The sequence below is a fragment of the Rattus norvegicus genome, chromosome 2, assembly GCF_036323735.1.
Source record: "Rattus norvegicus strain BN/NHsdMcwi chromosome 2, GRCr8, whole genome shotgun sequence".
Lineage (NCBI taxonomy): Eukaryota > Metazoa > Chordata > Mammalia > Rodentia > Muridae > Rattus > Rattus norvegicus.
Window position 1 is genome coordinate 173,416,259 of NC_086020.1, and position 24,976 is coordinate 173,441,234.

Consider the following 24,976-nt stretch of genomic DNA (forward strand, 5'->3'; position numbering starts at 1 on the left):
CCAGTAGACGGACATGACCCCAGTAGACAGACATGACCCCCAGTAGACAGACATGACTCCAGTAGACAGACATGACCCCAGTAGACGGACATGACCCCAGTAGACAGACATGACCCCCAGTAGACAGACATGACTCCAGTAGACAGACATGACCCCAGTAGACGGACATGACCCCAGTAGACGGACATGACCCCCAGTAGACAGACATGACTCCAGTAGACGGACATGACCCCAGTAGACAGACATGACCCCCAGTAGACAGACATGAATCCAGTAGACGGACATGACCCCAGTAGACGGACATGACCCCCAGTAGACAGACATGACCCCAGTAGACAGACATGAATCCAGTAGACGGACATGACCCCAGTAGACGGACATGACCCCCAGTAGACGGACATGACCCCAGTAGACAGACATGAATCCAGTAGACGGACATGACCCCAGTAGACAGACATGACCCCAGTAGACAGACATGACCCCCAGTAGACGGACATGACCCAAGGAGATGGACATGACCCCCAGTAGACAGACATGACCCCAGTAGACGGACATGACCCCCAGTAGACAGACATGACCCCAGTAGACGGACATGACCCCAGTAGACAAACATGACCCCAGTAGACAGACATGAATCCAGTAGACGGACATGACCCCAGTAGACGGACATGACCCCCAGTAGACAGACATGACCCCAGTAGACAGACATGACCCCCAGTAGACAGACATGACCCCCAGTAGACAGACATGACCCCAGTAGACAGACATGACCCCCAGTAGACAGACATGACCCCCAGTAGACAGACATGACCCCAGTCGAGGCAGGAGACCACCCCCATCTTCAAAATTTTTAATGCAGAATTGTTCCTGTCTAAAGGAAATGCAGGGGCAAATGTGGAACAGAAACTGAAGGAAAGGCCACCCAGTGACCAGCCCAACTTGGGTTCTATGCCATGCACACACATCAAATCCTGACACTATTACTTGAGGCCATATTGTGCTTGCAGACAGGAGCCTGGCATAGCTATCCTGAGAGAGGCTTTACCAGCAATTGACTGAGACAAATTGACTGACATAGCCAACTATCGGACTGAGGATGGGGACCAATATGGAAGAATTAGCGAGGAAGGACTAAAGGAGCTGAAGGGGATGGCAACCCCATAGGAAGAACAACAGTGTCCTCTAACCCAGACCCCTCAGAGCTCCCAGAGACTAGGCAAAACACGAGGAGCATATGTGGACTGGCTTGGGTCCCGGCACATGGGTAGCAGATGCCTCAGTGGAAGAGCATGTGCTTAATCCTGTGGAAACTCGATACCAGGAAAGAAGGGTGCTGGGGCTGTGGCCAGGTAGGGGAGTAGTATCCTCACAGAGGCTGGGGGCAGGGGAACAAGGAAGAGGGGCAACTTTTGGAATGCAAATAAATAAAATAATGTAATAAAAAATAATATTTTAAACAAAAGGAAAAGTTCCCAAGTCCAACTGAAGCACAGCAAAAATAACATTCTTCAGTGTCTTCTGAGCCCTTGGAGAAAGTCAAAGTATCTGCATAATGACAGCAGTTTGCTGGGAGACTCAGTCGCTTAAGACAATATCTCACTGCCATGAAATGCTGGAAAGACATTTAAAACAAACACCTGCAAAGGAAAGCCAACGTGTGCGGTCCCTCAGCATGCCTAGGGGACTGGTTCCAGGACCTTGGTAATGCCAAGCTCCACAGCCGCACCGCACAGAAGATCATCTCTAGAGCACTCATAACTTAAAAGCCATATCAACAGTTGCTATGCTGTGTTGTCAAGGGAGCAAAGACAAGAGAAAAGTCTGTATGTGTTCACCACAGACGCAACGTTCTTATTATTGAATGTTTCCCAACTATAGTCGGTTGAGTCTGTGGATGCGGACCTGCTGAGACAGAAAGGACCTGCTGCACATCTGTAGCGGTGAGGCAGTTAAAGTCCAGTGCGGTAAATATGGACCAAACCCACGCGTTAGGAAAGGGTAAAGGTTAAGAGTATCGACCCCATCTTTACACAGCACTGATTTTAAAAGCTATTTTAATATTTCTGTGCAATAACAGCGGCAGAATTAACTCCACACATCTTGTTTGGAGTCTGTGTCATTTGTAGCTCTAGTGATTGTGAAGTTAATGTTTTATCAAGCTTTCTGTCAAAGACATCAGAGGATCAGCAAATACAGTCCCGAGGTCTCCCCAAGTTGACTTCCAAAGATTCTCAGTACATTTTTTCAAGGACCTCTTTTTAAGAGAAATGACAGTGAAGCTGGATGCAGTGACACATGTCTATAATCCCAGAACTTAGAAGGTTAGAAGGCAAGGCAAGAGGACCATGAGAGAGAGAGAGAGAGAGAGAGAGAGAGAGTGTCGAAGTGAGTCAACATAAACAGCTCCCTTCAAAGATGTCTCCCGACACAGACAGAGTCCTGCACTGCCACCTCCCACAGTCACACTGCAGCGTCTTCAACACTGCCTTCCCAACACTGCAGCGTCTTCAACACTGCCTTCCCAACACTGCAGCGTCTTCAACACTGCCTTCCCAACTCTTCTGCTTTGGACATTCTTACGGGATTTTGTAAAACTTCTATAAAATCTGGCTTTTTTTTTTTAAAGACTAAAGACTTGATAAAAGTCAATTACCATTACCTATAAATATAGGTGATTCTGTTCGTTTATGTGTAGGTGTTTTTAACCTGCATATATGTCAGTGTTCCATGTACCTAGCACCCACAGATGCCAGAAGAGAGCATTGAATCCTCTGAGCTGCCACGCGGCTGCTGAGAACCAAGCCTGGATGCTGTGGAAGGACAGCCAATGTCCTCCCTTAACCACTGGGCCATCTCTCCAGACCCTGCTTCTTAAACCTTCTCTTTTCCAATCACTCTGTCATTAAGAGCAGATCTGACTGCTTCGAAGGTTGACTTCTTCTTGCCACAGTCACCATTTGGTAGAATTCTAAGAATTTGGCAAGAGATTGGCCACCCCTCTTCAGAGAGTGGCGATATGGCAAAGTGAGGCACACGGGCTGTGCACTGGTCACACGCCCACATGTACATGCACTTCCAGCTCAGCACACAGGGGTGAGGATTAACCATCAGTGGCTGACCTTTCAGGGGCCAGACAACAGAAAAGCTCTTGTGTAATCTGCTCTGAGCAATAAGGAAGGCTCCAGTGTCTGCTTCAGGGTCCAGAATTTAGGCTTCCTACTTGTGCAAGAAATAATAGCAAAGGCTAAAATGACTTCTATTAAGAAATTCCTCTGTCACAGTGAGACTGGCTGGCTCACTGCCACTACTGCCTGCCAAGCAGACCTGCAAAGAGGCTGGCCTCATGAGGAGAAAGGCCCAAAGCAACTGGAAGTGGCAGCTATCCTGCATCTGCCTCAGTTTGTGTATTCCTGCCTTTGCAGCACCTGGCACAGTCTAGATGGTTCCAGGCTGTCTGTATTTCTTTAATTAAACTTCACTACATTAATACATGTGTGGCAATGTCTTTATTAGGAGGGAGGAAGAAGAAAAGAAAAATCAAAGACGGTTCTAAATTAAGTCGTACCTCAGACACATTTCACGCTGGTGTCTTATCGCTCCTGGAGTTGGTGCTTCAGGTAGAAACAGTGTCTAAGAACAGGCACCCGTTCCTATTTCCACTACAAAGTGATCTGCACTTTAGACTCAATTAACTTTCAAATGCAAAGAAGGCCTGGGATGCAGCTCACACACAGGGCTCTTGTCTAGCACAAGTAGGGCCCTAGATTTGACCCCTGGCACCACATTAAACAAACACACACACACACACACACACACACACACACACACACACACAAATAACACAGATAAATCAAAGGCATTGTGAAGGGAATATGGAAGCAAAGGGGAAGCCTAGTACTTTTTTCTTTTGCGAAAACAATTTTCTATAATATTAGTCTATAGATGTGTGATGATTCACTCTGCTGTCTATCTGCCCCAGAGAATTATCAAAAATTGATGATCAGATCCTATCCTACTAGGATGTATATCTGCAACTTCTCTGGAGACTACATTATAACATTATATAAGGCAAGGCGTGAAAAATATTCAAAATTATGACCAATAGTCCCTTAACAAGGTACTTTAAAGAAGCCAACATACTTCTTTCTTGTTAAGGTGGATAAGTGGTTAAGAACCCAACAAAGCAGTTGGCGTGTGATTCAGGGTTACCAAAAAAAAAAAAAAAAATACATGTCATTGGGTGCAAAAATTACTTTCACCACAGGGAGGTAGCAAGTAGAAACTGCACCGAGGCAAGGACACAGCTAGTGGATACTTAATAGTCCTTCAAGAATGTTCAAAATGGCCTGCACCTCAGAATTCACTGTCCTGTATTTCCTCAGTCTCTGGGTTTTATTTTGCCCCTTGCTTTTTGAATGGAGGACATGGAGGAGCCCAGAACACAGGCAATGGGCTTCACAACACATTTTCGCCGCAGTTACCCCGGAGAAGCTCCACAGACTGGAATTCTGTGTACCACAATGTGCACCGAGTTCCATGCACATTATATATACACATGTTTTCTGTTTTCATAGGCAAGGACTCTAAAGCTGACAAGCCATCCAACAGACAGCTCAGATAAAATTAGAAGACAGATTTTTTCCACTATGTAAACATGTCTCTGTTTCTAAAATATTTTAAACTTATCCCCACAAATATAGTATTAAAACCACTGCCAATTAGAAATTCTGTATTAAACGGGATGCTCTATTGAAACATTTTTCAAAAGGCAAGGAAAGGATACTTACAGAACAGAAACAAACAGTATAAGTATCTAGGTTTCAGGTATTAGAATTCATCTAATAAATAAGCAGGGAAATTAGCAGACATAAATTCCAGCTAATCTATAGGGTTTTTACGTGAGTGTTAGAGAGAATTTTTATTTTAAATCTGGCCGTGTGGGGTTGTTTGGGCTCCCAAAACTATTTTTTTTTATTAACTTGAGTATTTCTTATATACATTTCAAGTGTTATTCCCTTTCCCGGTTTCCGGGCATACATCCCCCTAATCCCTCCCCCTCTCCTTCTTTGTGGGTGTTCCCCCCCCATCCTCCCCCCATTGCCGCCCTCCCCCCATAGTCTAGTTCACTGGGGGTTCAGTCTTAGCAGGACCCAGGGCTTCCCCTTCCACTGGTGCTCTTACTAGGATATTCATTGCTACCTATGGGGTCAGAGTCCAGGGTCAGTCCATGTATAGTCTTTAGGTATTGGCTTAGTCCCTGGAAGCTCTGGTTGCTTGGCATTGTTGTTCATATGGGGTCTCGAGCCCCTTCAAGCTCTTCCAGTTCTTTCTCTGATTCCTTCAACGGGGGACCTATTCTCAGTTCAGTGGTTTGCTGCTGGCATTCGCCTCTGTATTTGCTGTATTCTGGCTGTGTCTCTCAGGAGAGATCTACATCCGGCTCCTGTCGGTCTGCACTTCTTTGCTTCATCTCTCTTGTCTAATTGGATGGCTGTATATGTATGGGCCACATGTGGGGCAGGCTCTGAATGGGTGTTCCTCCTGTCTCTGTTTTAATCTTTGCCTCTCTATTCCCTGCCAAGGGTATTCTTATTCCCCTTTTAAAGAAGGAGTGAAGCATTCACATTTTGATCATCCGTCTTGAGTTTCATTTGTTCTAGGCATCTAGGGTAATTCAAGCATTTGGGCTAATAGCCACTTATCAATGAGTGCATACCATGTGTGTTTTTCTGTGATTGGGTTACCTCACTCAGGATGATGTTTTCCAGTTCCAACCATTTGCCTACGAATTTCATAAAGTCATTGTTTTTGATAGCTGAGTAATATTCCATTGTGTAGATGTACCACATTTTCTGTATCCATTCCTCTGTTGAAGGGCATCTGGGTTCTTTCCAGCTTCTGGCTATTATAAATAAGGCTGCGATGAACATAGTGGAGCACGTGTCTTTTTTATATGTTGGGGCATCTTGTGGGTATATGCCCAAGAGAGGTATAGCTGGATCCTCAGGCAGTTCAATGTCCAATTTTCTGAGGAACCTCCAGACTGATTTCCAGAATGGTTGTACCAGTCTGCAATCCCACCAACAATGGAGGAGTGTTCCTCTTTCTCCGCATCCTCGCCAGCATCTGCTGTCATCTGAGTTTTTGATCTTAGCCATTCTCACTGGTGTGAGGTGAAATCTCAGGGTTGTTTTGATTTGCATTTCCCTTATGACTAAAGATGTTGAACATTTCTTTAGGTGTTTCTCAGCCATTTGGCATTCCTCAGCTGTGAATTCTTTGTTTAGCTCTGAACCCCATTTTTTAATAGGGTTATTTGTTTCCCTGCGGTCTAACTTCTTGAGTTCTTTGTATATTTTGGATATAAGGCCTCTATCTGTTGTAGGATTGGTAAAGATCTTTTCCCAATCTGTTGGTTGCCGTTTTGTCCTAACCACAGTGTCCTTTGCCTTACAGAAGCTTTGCAGTTTTATGAGATCCCATTTGTCGATTCTTGATCTTAGAGCATAAGCCATTGGTGTTTTGTTCAGGAATTTTTTTCCAGTGTCCATGTGTTCCAGATGCTTCCCTAGTTTTTCTTCTATTAGTTTGAGTGTATCTGGTTTGATGTGGAGGTCCTTGATCCACTTGGACCTAAGCTTTGTACAGGGTGATAAGCATGGATCGATCTGCATTCTTCTACATGTTGACCTCCAGTTGAACCAGCACCATTTGCTGAAAATGCTGTCTTTTTTCCATTTGATGGTTTTGGCTCCTTTGTCAAAAATCAAGTGACCATAGGTGTGTGGGTTCATTTCTGGGTCTTCAATTCTGTTCCATTGGTCTATCTGTCTGTCTCTGTACCAATACCATGCAGTTTTTATCACTATTGCTCTGTAATACTGCTTGAGTTCAGGGATAGTGATTCCCCCTGAAGTCCTTTTATTGTTGAGGATAGTTTTAGCTATCCTGGGTTTTTTGTTATTCCAGATGAATTTGCAAATTGTTCTGTCTAGCTCTTTGAAGAATTGGATTGGTATTTTGATGGGGATTGCACTGAATCTGTAGATCGCTTTTGGTAAAATGGCCACTTTTACTATATTAATCCTGCCAATCCATGAGCATGGGAGATCTTTCCATCTTCTGAGGTCTTCTTCAATTTCTTTCTTCAGAGTCTTGAAGTTCTTATTGTACAAATCTTTTACTTGCTTGGTTAAAGTCACACCAAGGTACTTTATATTATCCCAAAACTATTTTGATAATATCTAAAGACTTTTAAAGTCTGAGTGTTTTGTTACTATCATAGAATATTGCATATAAATATATTGTTTGTTGAAAGAAGAGCGTGGTTTGGGGATTTATCTCAGTGGTAGAGCAGTTGCCTAGCAAGTGCAAGGCCTTGGGTTCGGTCCCCAGCTCTGAAAAAATTGGCACAACTTTTTCTATTACCTATTGTGAGAGTTTCATCAATAAGAAAAAAAGTAGAGGAGTGCTGGAATGAGATATTTTACATGACTCTATCACAGAAACATCCTTTATCTAATATAATCAGTATTCTATATTTATTGCCTGCAAAAAACCCCATAATTACTCGTTGATTTGATCAAAATTACTAGGTGACTTGAGCAATTGAATCAGCCACCCAGCCTATGGAGTAATTAGTCAAATCAGTGGTCTGTCAACACGAGTAACACTTTCTGAAGCATGGATTAGACTCTACGACAATGTGGCAATCCTTCCAAATCTGTTCCCATACCTTGGTTGGTCTTGTTTAACTCAAAGACTATTTTCTTCATAATTTGATTTCCTCTGTACTCCTTTGAGCTTCTTCTTCCCTTCAAGGCAGGAAAGAAAAGGGACAACAGATGCTGCCATACAAAATTCGATGAAATGTGATACTCTTGTTTCAGGGAAGAGAAAAGAAAGGACAGGGAAGAATAAAGGAGTTGTTTTTGTTATCAGATTTGAGGGACGAAGTCAAGGAAAAGGAAACAAAAATGGGTTCTTACCAATCAAACCACTTCTCAGAACCTCAAGTTCCATTAAAGGCCACACTCCTGCTGATTTGGTGACAAATGTCTCTAAAATGTTCTTACCCAAGGAGAGTGTGTTTTGGAAAGAAAGAGGAAAGCAATATATTTAAAGGCTAGGGGAAATTTTCTTCCATTTACTAAGGTCAGTGAAACATCTATCACAAGGACACACACAAACACCTTACAGAATAAACAATCAGAGGCACTCCACAGGAGATCAAAGAGCCGGTGCCTCTGGGGCCTTCAAACAAGTAAGCTTCTGGACAGATCTCCTGCGATTCCTCTTTTCAATCTAGTTTATACAGTTGTGGAGAGAACCAGAAAGCAGCACCTGCTATCCAAAAAAATGTGATTTAAAAAAAAAAATTCTAATCTGGCTCCCTGGAAAAAGAATCTTTTCAAAGTCATCAAATAAGATAGTGATGTAATGAAAGTTAAAACCAAAAGGCAAAACTGTCCAAGTGAGTTACATCCACTGACTATATGAGTAGGTATGTAAGATTGTCCTCTACTCGGCACAATGATAACATGCACAGAAAACGGTCGCAGACTTATCAGAAGTAACTGGACGCATTTAACTTACGTCCTAAAATCTAATTCTACCTGTTTGGACCAGAGGAGATTGTTACATCCACCCCTGTCCTGTGTACATTTCAAAGACCAAGTTGTTATTAAAAGTTCAAGCAAGAGGACCTGGGAGATGGTCCGCTGGGTAGAGGCATGCGGCACACAGGTGGGAACTTCATTTCAGATCCCCAGCACCGGGTAAAAGCTACACACAGTGGCTTGAGCCTGTAACCTTGGGGTTGAGGAGGAATGTAAATGTGGACCCCGGGGGCCCACTGACCAAACAGCCGAGTTAAAAGTGTGAACCCCAGATTCAATGAAAGATTTTTGTCTCAAAAGATAAGATGAAGAGCAGCAGAGGAAGACATCAGACATCGACCTCTGGCTCCTACACGTGTGTGTGTGCGCGTGTGTGTGTGTGTGCGCGTGTGTGTGTGTGTGTGTGTGCGCGTGTGTGTGTGTGTGCGTGTGTGTGTGTGCGCGCGCGTGTGTGTGTAGATATATATATATATCTACACACACACACACAAACAGAGACAGACAGAATGACAGAAAGACAGACAGACAAAGAGGGAGGGTAAAATTCAAAATACAATATTGCCCATTATAATTTCAGCCAACATGTGTGTTTGCCAAGCTGAGCAGCATCGTGTTGAATTTAAGTGCCTATTACACGGCAGCTTCTTAAGCCTGCCTTCTAACATCACTAACATCTTTCCTCTCTCCAACTCTTATTTTAACTATGTCTCCCTATGGCAATGCAGGCCCTGGTATAGTTCTTTCAAAACTGGATTCAGGAGTTCTGGAGGGTGGAGGGCTTATGTCTGATCATTCATGAGTTGATTCCTTGTCTTGGTCGTGGTGTCACTTCACCGAACAATAGAACAATAACAGTTACCAAGACACTGGGGAAATGTTTGGTCCAGCAAATGGTAGCAATGATCACCAGGGAGAAAAGCTGCCATTCACAGAGCAAGTGCTCTCTGCCAGACACCACCCTACATTGTCAGGTAATCTTTATAGCCACCCAATGAGGTGCAGACTGCCTTTCCCATTTTTTAGAAGGAGGGACTGGTCAAAGCTTGAAGAAGTCACATTGCTGGCAGATTGCAGGGTCAGTACCGGGAAGACAGCAAAGGAGAAATCAAGAATCAATCTGTAGCTATGACCAAGAAAGAAAGCTTTCAATACCTTCGCCAAAAGCAGCTCAGTTCCAACACTTAGTACATGTGTTAATACATAGCTGAGCGTGGTAGAAGAAACACCCATGCAAGGCAATGTGAAATGTGTTGGTGCACACACAAGGATTCTCCTTCCCTCCCCTTGTACTGGGTTTAATAATTACTGAGAGTCAGTAACATTGCTCTGGCTGTGTAAGCAGTCCTGTCTTCTCGGGACTGACAGATTTACTCCCTCTGCTGGGAGGAACACAGCTACTGAAAGCCCTTTCCCAGAAACCGCTCTCTGTTGAATACTTGAGGGCAGCCATACCCATGATTAAGAAAGTATGATAATCATTTGTTATCCATCATCGCAGCTTTCTGAATGGCCAAACCAGGTCTTGAGATTTTACGGTTGGTAATAAATGTCTTCTGCGTAGGCCAGGAATAGATGTGGAGCACAGATCCTAACTACAGGCACCCACCTCAGAGTCTGCACCTAAGTAAGCACAGCTACCATCAGTCTTCTAAGAAACAATACATGCGAGGTTTCTAAAGACAGTTAGGAATGGAAAGGTTTAAAGTATTATTTTAAATGGTACAAGACTTCAAACACAGAGCAATCTCCACCTCCACAAAGAAGTCTAACAAGGCTGCTTCAGTGTGCTCAACTGCTATTTTCCAACAGTTCCCCCTTTATGGTTCTGATTGACTACCAAACTATGTCGAGAAGTAACATGAGTTTTGTGTTACCTAAAGTCTGCACGTTTATACTTCCACTCGGCAGGCATCTATCCTCCGTGTTAAGCTAAAAGGCAGCTTGGCTAATTTATACACACGTAAATAGCAACAACATCAAGAACAAGAATGATAAACTAAGCCAGGTACCTGCTCTTTTCTTTCAAAAACAAACTGTTCCAGGGGCTGCAGAGTGTAGCTAGAAAATACAGAAGGATTCTACCTGTGGATATCTTGCCACTTCTACAGACTGCAACCAAGGACCTGCTGTTCTTGATGACAACTCTTCAGAAGACAAAATGGAGCTAATCAACGGCCCCACTTGTGAAGGTAAATCCCACCAGTCTCTCCTGGTTTCTGAATAGAAATAATCCACTCTAATCAGAGTCAGGAAATATTTTGCCCCCGTAATTTTAGTCAATTGACTTGTAATAAAGGTGAGATATAAATTTAATATGTTGCCAGCCTTGAAATGGCTGTCCTGTTAATAGCTTCAAATCTTCACAATACCACAGAAATGCTGGACACCTGGGCCATTGCATTTACCTTTCATCCTACGCTACTAATATAGAACTACATTAACCCACACCATGCAGTCCTTCCTAGTAAGCACTCCCATCCTTCTGAGTCTACAGAGCAGGGCTGTACCAACGGAGTGGTTCAGAGAACTTGTTCCAAGGAAGGGGGAAAAAAATCAAGCTGAATCCATCTCTAATGTTTAGCTCCACACCACAAAGAAAACCTACAAAGAGAAAGCAGTGAACATTCTAAGGAGTACCAATGCTCTGTCTGAGGGGCAGCCATATTTCAGGTCCCACGCTCTTGCCCTATGATCTGTTAAAGACACTCAAGGCGCTCTATGTAGGGAAAAGAGGACTTTAATCATGACAGAGTTGGATTATCAGATTAGCTTAATCTGAATCCCTTTACCTTAGTCCTGAAGAGTTCAAAGAAAGCATTGGTTATTTTTTCTATGGCCATGAGCTGTACCTCCAAATCTGGCTAGCCATGTTTCCTGTAGTGAAGCCAGACAGTTATATGACTGTGTTAAAGTAAATGAGAAACAATGTGACAGAGTTGAAAACTTAGTAACCTTGAAAACTTAGAGGTAGAGCCAGTGTTTGGTTTTCTCTTTTTAAAAATCACTGAGTCTTTACTGTCCTATTGTTTCTAAGTCACTAAAGCTCCCTGTGTCTTTTTTACCTTTAAAATGGGGGCCTAGGGCCGGGGGTAAAATCCAGGGTAGAATGCTTGCCTAAAATGTGTGAGGTCTTAGAATCTATACCTGTTTCTACCAAATTGATACATTTATATATATAATTAATTAACAATAAATATAATACATTTACTACATAATATAATGTATTAATTTCTATACCTCATATATGTTAGTTTGATATATAGATATAGATATGCCTTCAAAGAACAACGTGGTTAGGTTCCTTTCAGGAACTCCCTGGTACCAACTTCTGTCCTACCTTGATTAAAACACCATGACCAGAAGCAGATTATAGAAAAAGAGTTTATTTGGCTTCTGGTCCCAGAGGAAGAATTTATAACGGTGGGAGAGGCATAGCAGCAGGAAGCTAGAGTAAGATGCTGCAGACCACATCTTCAACCACAAACATGAGGCAGAGAGAATGAATTAGAAGTGGGATAAGACTGATCTCTCAAAGTCCATCTTCAGGGATGGACTTCCTCCAGTAAGGCTCAAGCTCTTAAAGGTTCCATAACCTCCCCAAATAAAACCATCAACTAGGAAGCAGTTGTTCAAATACCTGAGTTGCTTCTCATTATAACCACCACATTCTTCTCCCCGGCCCCTAGTAAGCTCATGGATGAAGCATAACACAAAACCTCTCTCTTATAAGGCCTATCATATCCCTGCTAAAAATCAGCCACACCATACTCGAAGTGTACCACATCTTACTACTCATGGTACTTTTTGTTCATTGCAATTCAAACTCTACCTCTTGTCTTCCATTAGCAAAGATTTATAAAAAAAAAATATTAGTAATCAACAAAAGCTGAGAAATGCTCTGGAATCTTCATGCTACAGAGATGGGATAAACTGACTATAAACTATTTAAAGGTACTTTTACATGCATATCAGAAGTCTCTAAGATTACAACCTTGGAAGTATTTCACTACAAAAATATTTATAGTCATGGGAAAATTGGAAGTAAGCAATATGTTCTTTACAGACAAATTAAGCAATTAAACTTTTCACATTCAGTTATAATTTAGAATGATATTAAGTGATAAAGGCAAACCCTCACTCTATTAAGCAAGTAGAAAATAAAATACACAAATGAGCATAATTATGCATTGCACATGTATATAGGTATTATAAACAAGACTTGAGGAGCAGGTAAACTGTGAATGGAAGTTATCTCCCAATGCATTTGTTTTCTTCTCTAATGTTTCCATATTCCAAATTCTCTGCATAAGACACAATAATAATAGAGGCTAGTCTTTAGCAACTAGTGACTTATTCTGCCTACTCCATGCATTAGAAATTCAGACAGAGAAGTGTCGTTGTGAGCTGAGGTGACCAAAGAGAGCCCCAGAAGAGATTTTTCTAGGGCTGTAGAGATGGTTCAGTGGATAAGTACTTGTCACACAAGCCTGATGGCATGAATTCAGATCCCAGAAGCTAAATAAAAGTCAGACATAGTAGCATATGTGTGTAGAATCCCAACACTCTTTTGAGAACATGGAGGTAAGAAACAGGAGAATCTGTGGATGCTCTCAGGCCACCTAGGCTAGAGTGCAGAACAGTGAACATTAAGAGAAACTGTCCCAAACGAAGTGGGAGGCATCATACCTGAGGTCTATGCAGAACATGGCATATGAATCCCACCACCAAGAACAACATAAAACACACAAACATGCACACATACACACACACACACACACACACACACACACACACACACACACACATGTGCACACACAGTTCATTTGTCAGGAACTTTACCACACAAATAGAGAAATAGAGTCTGGACATATAGCTACTGCATAGAATCACAGATTCTAGCAATGGATTTCCTAGGTCTGAATTCTAGCTGGGCTATTTCATTTGCCTATGAGTATTATGACAGTTGAGAGTATCTGTCTACTTGACAGAATCTAGACTCGCTTTGAGCATGGGCCTTTGGGAGATTATCTTAATTACATCACTTGATGTTGGAGGGACATCTTAACGGTGGATAGAACCATTTCATGGGCTGGGTCCTGGACTGAAGAGCTACAGGGGGAACTGAGCAGAAGCATTCCTATGTTTCCACTTCTTGACCATGGATGCGGTATGATCAGCCATCTCAAGTCCTACTGTAATCTCTTAAGCCCCTCCCTTGTAATGCTAGACTAACTATAACCTGGGACTGTGAACTGAAATAGATAATTTCCCCCTTAAGTTGCTTTTGTTGGGGGTATTTTATGAAAACAACAGGAAAATAAGTCAAGAAAATGCAAGTCATTTAAACACTCCTATATAAAATGGAGCTGTTATCATAGAAAGTCTTGAATAAACTCTTGCAAGGTTTGTAGGATGGGCACCTCCGTAAGCATACACACTAAGCCCCACTAACACACTCTTTAGAGGAGCATTCGGCCAGCATAGTGTCCCATCCTTTTGCTAAATTCTTCCTTTGTGTCAGATACGTACACAATTCAGAGCTCACAGGTCTCCAGCAGAAAGACTCTCATCCCCATACTACAGAGGGGCAAATACAGCCACGGGGAACAAAGGGGTTCAACTGATATCGCACCCCAAGAAAACCTCGCTGTGGTGCCAAGGCTCCACCATCCTGCAGGTTGCAGTAAACACTCTCATCTGCATACAGGACTTGTTCTTGAAAGGTACAGGAAGTACCATGGACAGAGAGGGTAACACAGGCCAGAGAACTGCCCTCATAAGGAACTCTGAACAAACAAATTACAGGTCAAATAGGAAATATGAAGAAATTAGCCAAACACAGATAAGTATTGGAAAAGAAAGTAGGAGATGCATCCTGGTTAAATTTTTGTCAATTTGACAAAAGCAAGGGGCATTTGGGGAAGGGGAAGTCTATTTAATAAAAACCTCCATCAGACTGCCCTCTAGGCAAATCTGTAGGACATTTTCTTGATTGATGATTGATATGGAAGGGTGGTTCTGGACTATATAAGAAAAACAACTGAATAAGCCAGGAGGAGCAAGCCAAAAATCAGTGTTCCTCCACGATCGAGGCTCAATTCCTGCCTCCAGGTTCCTACTGTGGCTTTCCCTAATGGTGGACTTTATCCTGTAAGTCAAATAAACCCTTACTTCCCAAGTTGCTTTCGGTCATCATGCTTATCACAGTGACAGAAACCTAACTGACACCAGAGGGACAGAGGAAGGAAATTAGAACACGCGATAAAAATCATTTGTGCTGACAAGAGACAGGACCAGGTGAGAATACAGAGCTAGCCGACAAAAACCATTTTGAAGGAAAAACTAAAAGAAGTTACAAACACCTAATACTGGGAGCAAAAAGAGGGGAGGACCAGTCTCCTCTCACAACCCACTGACGACTAAGTTTCTGCCCATTTTGTCCAATGTGTTATGCAATTACTTAATTTAAAAATACTTCATTGAAGCCTAACAGTAAATCAAAACAAAGCACCATACAGCCCAGTGTCCATTCAAAAGCCTGGTGTGTACTGAACTGGACTCAGTAAATGACCAAGACCACTGCACACAGAAGCACATAGACAGCCACTGTGTGAAGGCTACTCACAAAGTCAGGATAGAGACTGACGAATGCCCACTTCTGACAAAGCCTGCCCTTTAGTATTTCCCAGCATCGAGACCAGCTGACTTAGCTCTTGTCTTAAAGAGGCAGCCTTAGCTTGCCAACCAAAAATATGTGATTGATCTAATTAGCGCTCTGAACGGAGGAAAACAGTGGGCCAACATCACGGGCACTCCAAGATCACTCCTTCCAGGACGAAGCAATGTTACATAAAAGCCAGCCCCTCAACTTGGACGTCCACACTCATTAAAAGGGATGAAACCTGACAGTCCCCAGCATGGAGGAACTTAATGAATATTATTGGATGGTGATGACAGAGACACAAGTCTCAAGAGAGCGAGCTCTCGCAGAGGAAGAGGAAACATAAAGGGCTGTGAAAATGTATGCGTGGTGGCTAAAGTCCAATTACCAGCTCGGGCTGGCAATTTCAGTACATTATGCCAGCATTAGCATCCCCACTCTGCACTTCATGCTTTATTAACAGAGCTGACAGTGCGTCTCTTCAGTCAGCGTTATTAGCAAATACAAGTCTGTGGAGACGAGCAAAGTACTCGTTCAGTCAACAAATATTCCTGGGCATTTACTATTCACAGGTAATAAAGGATTATCTGGTCTTTTATTGTTAGTGTAAGAGAGCCTTGAAACCAGTTTGTATCAGGGAGAGCCTTAATGGAAAAAGAATCAAGAGACAAGAAAGAGTGACACTAAGCTCCATCTAAAAGCCTGCTGAGCACAAAGGGCAGCCAATTCACTGGATACTGTAGGGGTGAGTAGATATCCAACAGCAGATCTTCTCTTTCAAGTAGGAGATTATTCATGTGCATCTCTTTCGTGGATTCAGGCCAAAGTCAATGTGGTATGAAGGAAATCTTACATGGTTGTTTATCCAAATTGTCCTGCCTGCTTTGATAGCAACAGCACTGCCTGGAGGGGACCTGAGCCAGAGAGACCCAAGGAGCCATGTGGAGGGGGGGCAGAATGCCCTGATCAGTCAGATCTCTGTCTCTGATGTAGAGTCGAGGCGAAGGCAAAACCAGAGCAGTGTAGGGCAGGGACAGCCATGCAAGTGTACCAGGACTACTGTTACTTAATAAAGCTCTATTCTCACCGCTAAGACACTGTATAAGACTACCAGCTCATGTTTGAAGTAATAACAGGTCTTTGTCTCAGTTTTACGGCTATTGAATATTTTGAAAACTCTTTAGCTAGAAACATGAATCCTTCTGTATCACCCAATATCAAACAGTAGGTATCATCTATATGAGAAACTTTTCATCAGGGAAGAAAAAATTTAATTTTTAATTTTACTAAACGTATAATTACTTGTATTTCAGTATTTAAAACAGTAACTATTTGTTTTTATACTATAGATGTAATATAGTATAAAATGAAATAAAGTTTCTTTTTTACTAAATGCATAATTAATCAAATTTAAGTATTTAAAATGTTAAATCTATTCACCTTATACTATAGATGTAACTGTGGTATAAACTAAAACAGTCAAGCAAAATTCCAGTGAAAATTTCCTTAACATATTTATAGACACCACTATTAGTTAAGTGTTCAATTTTTTTAACACATGACTCTCTGGGGTACAACCTTTACAGAAATCTTACGACAATGAGATGGTGGTCAGTAGATTAATAAACCATCTCACTGAAGGTACAAAAATAATTTAAAAATACACATGTATGTAGCTTAAATGTTTTACAATAAAATTATATATATTTTCCCGATGTTACCATATGTACCACTGATACCACTTAGTCTCAGGTCTATTAACTGATTAGTCTTTGTCGCATAAGTTATACTCATAAATAAATGGTCTAATCGATAATGCCCTACTTGGGGGGTTGGGGATTTAGCTCAGTGGTAAAGCGCTTGCCTAGAAAGCGCAAGGTCCTGGGTTTGGTCCTCAGCTCCGAAAAAAAGAAAGAAAGAAAAAAATAATAATGCCCTACTTGGGCTGCCTGAGACTGGGAAACACTCAGTGACAATCACTCTCAGGGTAAAACCGTTCTATGTTTTGCTTGTTTGATGTTTTTGTGGTGCTGGCGATTGAAGCCAACGCCTCGCACACTGCCGCTGAGCTCCCTTTCTTTCCTTCGGTCTCTTGCCCAATCATTCCCGGTTGTCTCTTCTATATCCAGTGTGACAGCTGCAGTGTCATACAGCCACACGTCTCTGTTCTCTCCAGAGAACACAGCTTCATGGAAGTAACTCCCTTTTCACGCACACATGGACTCCCTTAGTGAGTTATGAAATCATGTAATTACTGCCGCACTGCACGCTGGCCGGCAATAGGAGGAGACTGCAGCGTTGAGAGTTCACGGCAAATAGCCGTCCAGACAGATCACTCTGCAGGGAGTATGCCTTCATAAGCCGAGGTGTTTCCAGAGGGAGTGGAAGGCAGCAGTGATCAAAGGATTCCCCAGTGGGCTAAGAAAATGGTCATCATATTATAGAGAAACCGGCTATGTTTCTCCTCTAGAGGAAGCCTCCGAGGGAGGGAACGTCTGTCTTTCTGTCATATTGCTCAGGGGAGAAGTGTTATAAAATTCTTCTCAGGAAAAGAAAACTGTATGCTCCCCTCATAGCCTGAGATCATCCTGAGAGTTTAATTCATAGTATTTACACTGGGAGATAATTTCTAATAGACAGGCTGGTTGAAAAATTACTAGCTTAGAAAAGCCTACTTACAAGAAAATTGCCACAGAGAGATTCATGAAAACAGTCTTCCTCCTGAGTCTGTACTGAACATTCTTGAAGATGCTACAAACAGGCAGGCAGAATAGTGAGTCCAGCCTACATATTTACTTTTTGTCATTTTCGTTTGCACTTGGAGACCTCTAGGTACAGTGACTATGTCTCTGTTCGTTATTGACTCCACTGGACCTATGGCCTCAGAGGACCCCAGAGGGCATCCTACTGAAATGGCCGCATGTACAGTGCCATCATAGCTTAATGTATAGAAACTAGATGGTCTTCCAGTACCAGTAGTCTTCTGAGAAGGTATTCATCTTAAGAGTAAACACCTCATCATGATGGAAAGACCATCTGCCACAGAGAAACAGGTATGACTTAGAAAGACCAAGGATGCCACTAAAAAGTATCTAGGGCCACGGAGGTGGCTCGGCTGATAGAGGGGCTTGCTGTACAAGCCTAGCAACCTGAGTTTGTGCCCCAGAACCCACATAAGGTAGAGGAAAACAAACCAACTCCACAAAGCTGCCTTCTGATCTCCACATGTACACACATGCATTCTGTGGCCCTCAGGCCTACACACACAGATACACACACACACACACACACACACACACACACACACACACATGCACACGTACACACATACACACACACACACACACACACACACTCACAATCTTTTAATTAGCATTCCTAAGAACAATATGCATAGTCTTGAGGAGACACATATCCTTGGGAACCAATCTCTCCAGGTTCTGAGTCTGTAAGTATAGGGATGAAGGCCCGGGAATCTAGGTTCAACAAGCGTTCAAGGTGACAGGATATCCAGGCCCTCTTGGAGCAATCCTACAAAGTAGGAACTAACATTTTTCCTACTGTGTGAATGAAGCAATTGAAGGGAAATCTAAGGAAGAAGGCTGTGCCTATTAAGCTAGCAAGGGGAGGGAGCAGGAGGAAAAGCTAGATGACATCTCTATAACCATGTCCCTGTGCTCTACTACTCTACAGGCCTATGGAGCCATTAAACACAAGCTCAAGGTATGCTGCTCCTGGCATAGGTAAAGCTCTTTACCCAAGTATTTCCACCCTCACATTCATTTCCACCTTCCCCGTGAGAATGAGGAGTACACTTTACAAGGAGAGAAACTGAAGAAGAGGGAGGACGGATGTCTGGACTCTCAGCCCTGTTCTGAAGCACGAGTGGATATTTTATAAACTCTCTGACAGGGTGAAATAAAAAGGTCCTTTCCCTTCTATCAACTCAAGATGTGAGAATGGAAATGATACCAATTGTTGATTAAGCTAAGGATATTCCAACCCATTTCCTATGCAGTTATCTAAAGCAACAAAATTAGGATCAAATGAGAGATTCTCTTACGAAGGGAAAAGCCCATGGCAGCAGGGCAGGCTCCTTAGACTCGACAGACAGCAAAAGCATAACCCACTAAAGGGGAAAGTGATGGGCTGAACCTCATCAGAGTTAAAAACTTTTGCTCTGTGACGGGATACAGGAGGAAGATTAAAAAGTCAGCCAGGTGTGATGGCACAATTCCAGCACTTGGGACGCTAAGGCAGGAGTGAAGTACATCTGTGGTCATCACTGGCTACTTAATAAACTCAAGGTCAGCCTGGACTTTACAGCAGGACCCTGAGGGGGACAAAAGAGGGGGCAGAGGGAGAAAAAGATTCTGTTTTGTGAGTCAGCTTTCCTTCACTGTGACAAAACATCAGAGCTAAATCAATGAGCAAGCAGGAAAAGTTTATCTCGCTGCCCGGCCTCAGAGGTTTCCATCTAAACCGAGACAGCATACCACACCTGGAAACATGGGGTGAAGAGATGAATTGCCTCTTGGCAGCCAGGAAACAGACAGAAGAGACTCTCCGGAGAGGGGACACATATCCCCTAAAGAGCACGCAACAGTGACCTAATCCCTGCTCTACTAGGCCCCGCCTCTGAGGCTCTCCCACTAGAGGTGGGGGCTGAGCCAAACCTTCAACCCATGGATGGGAAACATCCAGGTCTGAACTATACAAGATTATTACCTAGACCATTAAAGAACTCTCAAATCTCCCCGTACTGTTTCCATTGAGAAAATTGGATAAAGTGTATAAGGAATCTTTGCACTGGTCCTTACTTGTGCACCTATGATTGCCTCAAGGAAGCGTAGTAGGTAATGCCAGACACTGCATGCTTGTCACGGGAATACAGGGCGCCCTTAACAGTAGCATTTAGCAATGCTATCAAAGGGGTGGGGGGCAACAACAACCCAAAAATCTTTGCCAACGATGCTACTTTGAATTCTAAAGTTAGTTGTATCTAGGAAACGTAATTAATAATCTATCATCATGTGACAAGTATTTTGTGACAAGAGCACTTATTTTAGCAGTAGCCGTTACAGTTGCAGAGGGGAAAGAAGGAGACAAGGCTCATTCACACTGCTGAGCGCTAGCCAGTCATCAAAATAGTCAAGAAGTTAAAGAGTTGGCCTGAAATGATGGCCCAGACACACTCAGCTGTTTCACAAACATTTATTCAATCCCTACTGTGTGTCAACCCTGTTCTCCATTAAGACATTAATTTATTTTTAAAAACAGGGCTTCACTGTATAGCGGAGGTTGGCCTGGAACTCAGGCTGGTCTCAAATTGACAGAAATTTGCCTGCCTTTGCCTCCCAAGCCTTGGGAATAAAGGCGTGAGTCACTGTGCCTGTTTTGGCCCTAGGGTCTTTAACATGTCAAAGAGCATAGAGCTAGGTCTCTATGCTCACGATAATGCATGGTCTGGCCAACTATCTACAGCTGGTAAAAGAATAAAACAAATGAGAAACCAAACTCTATATATCTTGTGTCTAATTACCAACACACATATCATATGCATACACACGGATACATATATGCACACAAGAAAACATACATATGTACCGTGCATACAATCTAAATTCTGAAAGATATAACCCAGAATGTCAATAGTGGTTTCTTCTGAAAAAATGAGGTTATATGTGCTTTCCATAATTGTATTAGTTTTTCTCCTCTGTGTATCATTTCTACAAGTGTCATTGGCATTGCACATTTTTAATCAGTAGGGGAAAGGCTGGTCAATGGAAAGTGCTCCCTCCACCCTTATTAATACACTCCATCTTAACGGCGTAATTATAATTACATTAAATATATCCATTCAACCAATCTGATAATAAGTGGATATATAGTTTGCTTCCAGGTTTTCAGTGTAAAAATCAGCATGCAAAGAGTATTCTTCTAAGTAAATATCTAATCATAGTCATGATTCAGTTTAAAAGAAGACATTGCCTGAAGTACAATTTTGGATCAAGAGGTACACACACAAAGGTTTCCGGGCTCCCAAACGCTGCACCAGTATCTCAGTAGCTAATGATGCGTTCTAGCAGTGCCCACCCACGCTACTAATTATCAGGGGATTAATGTGCTCTTGTACTTTCTAGAAGTTCACTGTTGAGGGGGAAACTGTTTCTAGCAGCAGATCAAACTACAAGTGTTTGCCCATTAAATTTAAAAAACTGTCAATTTTATTTAAATTGCAGAATTCTGCCAGATCTACACAGCACCCCTGTAGGACTCTGAACCCAGTTCAATGATGTTTATTTTATAAATATTTATGGAATATTTATATTTTATATAAATATTTCGGCAGTAACCACCTCGCATGGGAACATGGGCACAAACGAGACACTGACTTTTGTGCTGCTGTGAGGCCTGGGGAGTGGTTTGCCACTCGTATACCTAGAATCCATCTATAATACCTATCAAACCCGAGATGCGAATGGTGGTGGCTCCCACGACAACTGCTCCAATGTTCTTTTCACTTTCAGAAGGAGGTAAATGAGGCTTGCAGAGCTGGGCCTAGAACCCACAGAGCCTCTGTGCCAGCCTCAAGCTCTCTCTGTAATGCTACCCTGTCAGTTGGGAGGCTTTCCACATGCTGACTGGAAGGCAGGGATACCTTAATTCTCACAATTATACTTAATCAAAGCAATCTGCAATTTGAGATTTAAGTCTACATGCTCAAAATATACTTGGTTTGTAGATGTCTGTCTGGTTATGGAAAGCAGATATTTTAAGTTGCAGGCTAACAGCAAATGGGTTTATCTCTAACTCGGAAGATGATGAACGATTGATTGGAAATCTCTACTCTGGTACAGGGCTTCTGATTGCATTAGACAGAGGGCATGAAGACTAATTAAAAGCGCCCGTACGCTCATCACTGTTGATTGTGTATAATCCTGCTGAAGGTACAAGTGTGGTAGGTCTCTAAAGTGACAGCAAAACCAGATGGATTTCCACTCAGAATCCCCATAGGCGATCTGTCTTGATTTCGGCATAAATGGGCTTTCTCTAATAACCTAAATCACAAACAGAATGACAGGCAGGAAACCCTAGGCCAAATTTTACTATTCTATCTGAGCAGGGGCTGGCCAGGCCTCGTCGCATGGCATGTGATCGATAAATAATTACGGTGGATTGGTAAATAGGTCTGCAGGAATTCTTTAAAGGTTTTCAAAACTAATTTTTCCAGACACCCATGTAGTTGGAAGTTATGATATGTGTTCCAGTGAGCTAAAGGGAATGCATCCTGTAGATCTATCCTGTAGATCCCTACACAGACCCGAAGCTGACTCTCATATAAAGGGTCCAGGGCTTTAGCAAGCGGCTCCCGTTCTTTCTCCCCACCCTTTATGGCAGTCATGGGCCAGTGGCTGTGGGTGAGGGCACCCCTCTTTCCTCATTAGAAAGAACGTGCTCACCTGGCCTATGGGGCCTCCACTAAGAAGACAGGAGATGGGGGAAGGGAGGGAGATCAGAGCTGAAGACATCTGAGATGTGTCTTTCAATTCACATGACATATAAAGGACCTGATGATGGAAAGGAGCTCAAAACTTACATAATCTAAACTAACAGCAAGGAAAAGGGCCTTTGAAATGACTGGGATTCGGGACAGGAATTATAAACCTAAGGTAGGAAAGGAAAAGTTAATGAAGATTCTGAGCTTGAAAAGCTGCCCTGGTTAAGCAGTCAAATGACTAAAGCAAGAAAGGACAGGGAGAGCCAGCAGGCGGGACCTGTGAAGCAGGCATGAGAGGCAATCTTTGATATAGTTACTATTGGGGTGGAGCGTTGGCACGTCATGGCGCCGTGTGACAGCACGGGCAGCTCTGTGGCGTCAGTGCTCTCTGTCCTCCTTTATGAGGCCCCCAGGGGTAGAAGCGGACCTTCCGGCTTTTCAATGCTCTTACTGAGCCCTCTCAGCTCGGAAGGCCTCTTTCTGAAAGCAATCACATGGGCCAGATTTCTGGGATGCCAAGTGTAAACACAGTTTGTTTCTTCCATATGAATTACCAGCGATTACAGCTCATACTTTCTAATCTGCAGCACTCCTTAAGTATCCTTCTGTTGACTGTTATTCTTCCAAACCCATGCTTCCGTTACCTTACCTCTTTCTTCATACCCCTCTCAGCCAGCCTGTGAAATCCAGGCTCCATCTCTGCAGTTCCCAAAGAGATCTATACACAGGTCAATGGGCCTCCGATCGCCCATCACGGAACCCGGTGCTGCGGGAGCCACACATTGTCCCTGTTCTCACCCGGCTCAGTCTAAAGGGAAGGGGTAGATACCAACAGTGATTCCTGTTCTCACACTTTTAACTCACTGTTTCTTTACTTGGCTCTAACTTCACCTTTTTGATTTCTGTAACTAAGTTACCTCTAACATCTATAAAATAATCACTGCCACATATGACGATTATCACCATGGACACACTACCTCTGTGTGTATGTGTGTGTGTGTGTGTGTGTGTTTGTGTGTGTATGTGTGTGTGTCTGTATGTGTGTGTCTATGTGTGTGTATGTGTCTGTGTGTATCTGTGTATGTGTTGTTTGTGTGTGTCTGTGTGTGTGTTGTTTGCATGTGTGCCTGTGTGTGTCTGTGTGTGTGTGCTTGTGTGTGTGGCTGTGTGTGTGTGTTTGTGTGTCTGTGTGTGTGTCTCTGTGTGTGTGTATATGTCTCTGTGTGTGTTGTTTGTATGTGTTTGTGTGTGTATGTCTGTGGTGTGTGTTTGTGTGTGTGTGTGTGTGTCTTTGTGTGTGTGTGTAAGGTATGACGGAGGAGAGAAGATCCGCTCCAAAGGTGAACAGCACCAACCCATAGACTGAGCTTCCAGACAGACACAAAGGAGAAAGTGAGCTGAGCACTCATCTGTCTCTGCTTCCCTCAGTAGACAGGGTGTGAACAGTTGTCCTGCGCCCCTGCCCACATGTCCTACCCACCACAACAGCCTGTAGCCCACACACTCTCTCCCCCTATATTATGTCTGTTATAATAAGGAAAACGTTTTTTAGGCATGGTCTCAATATATAGCCCAGGCTGGCATCAAACCCACAATTCTCCTATTCCAGTCTCTAGGGCAGGGAACCCAGGCATGCACTATGCATTCAGTCCAGAAGATTCTATAAAAACAATCAGGGCCTCAAAAGGAAAAACGGCACACTACATTATTTCAGATGGACAAGGAACGTGGTAAAGCAGGCCTGGGAGAAGAGAAAGCAGAGCAGGCTCCTCCACCTCAAGAGCTGGGACCTGATCCCATGCAAGTCTGGCCACGGGGTCATTCAGTCCTGATTGCTTAATGAAAGTGTGCAGATCAGCAGACATTATGCTGGAACGCTCCAAATGTCCCTAATTATGGCCAAGTAGATGAAGGCCTTAAAAATTATACTTCACCCTATTTGAAAGGGTATCTGGCACATCATTAATTAAAGCACCTCAGCTCCCCTCTACATTAGAAGCATGATAATTATCTTCATACAAAATTTGCTTTATAACACTTGAAATGCTTCAAATCCTAGGGTGACAACAGAGTATAAACAAAAAGTCCATGGATTAAGGCTGCAGTCCAGTACTCTGCTACTGCAGAGCAATGTTAAGAGCGCCCCCTTTAGGAATAAGGAGTAGCAACAGGCCAGGGAAAGAAGCACAGTAATTA

The 24,976-nt window shown here is 43.0% G+C and overlaps 1 protein-coding gene and 1 pseudogene across 2 annotated transcripts in view; both read right to left on the bottom strand.

The window, feature by feature from the left end:
• Fhip1a (FHF complex subunit HOOK interacting protein 1A) overlaps nt 1–24,976 on the bottom strand; it is a 170,263-nt gene that overhangs the window by 97,007 nt on the left and 48,280 nt on the right. The window contains exon 3 of one of the 2 annotated variants that reach the window (XM_039102754.2): nt 23,430–23,588. The exons of the other annotated variant lie outside the window; for it this stretch is intronic. The gene's annotated coding sequence lies outside the window, so the exon portion shown is untranslated. The remainder of the gene's footprint in view (nt 1–23,429; nt 23,589–24,976) is intronic. 2 annotated transcript variants of the gene reach the window in all.
• The window catches only part of Alg13l-ps1 (ALG13, UDP-N-acetylglucosaminyltransferase subunit like, pseudogene 1), a 161,585-nt pseudogene that overhangs the window by 14,518 nt on the left and 122,091 nt on the right, over nt 1–24,976 (bottom strand).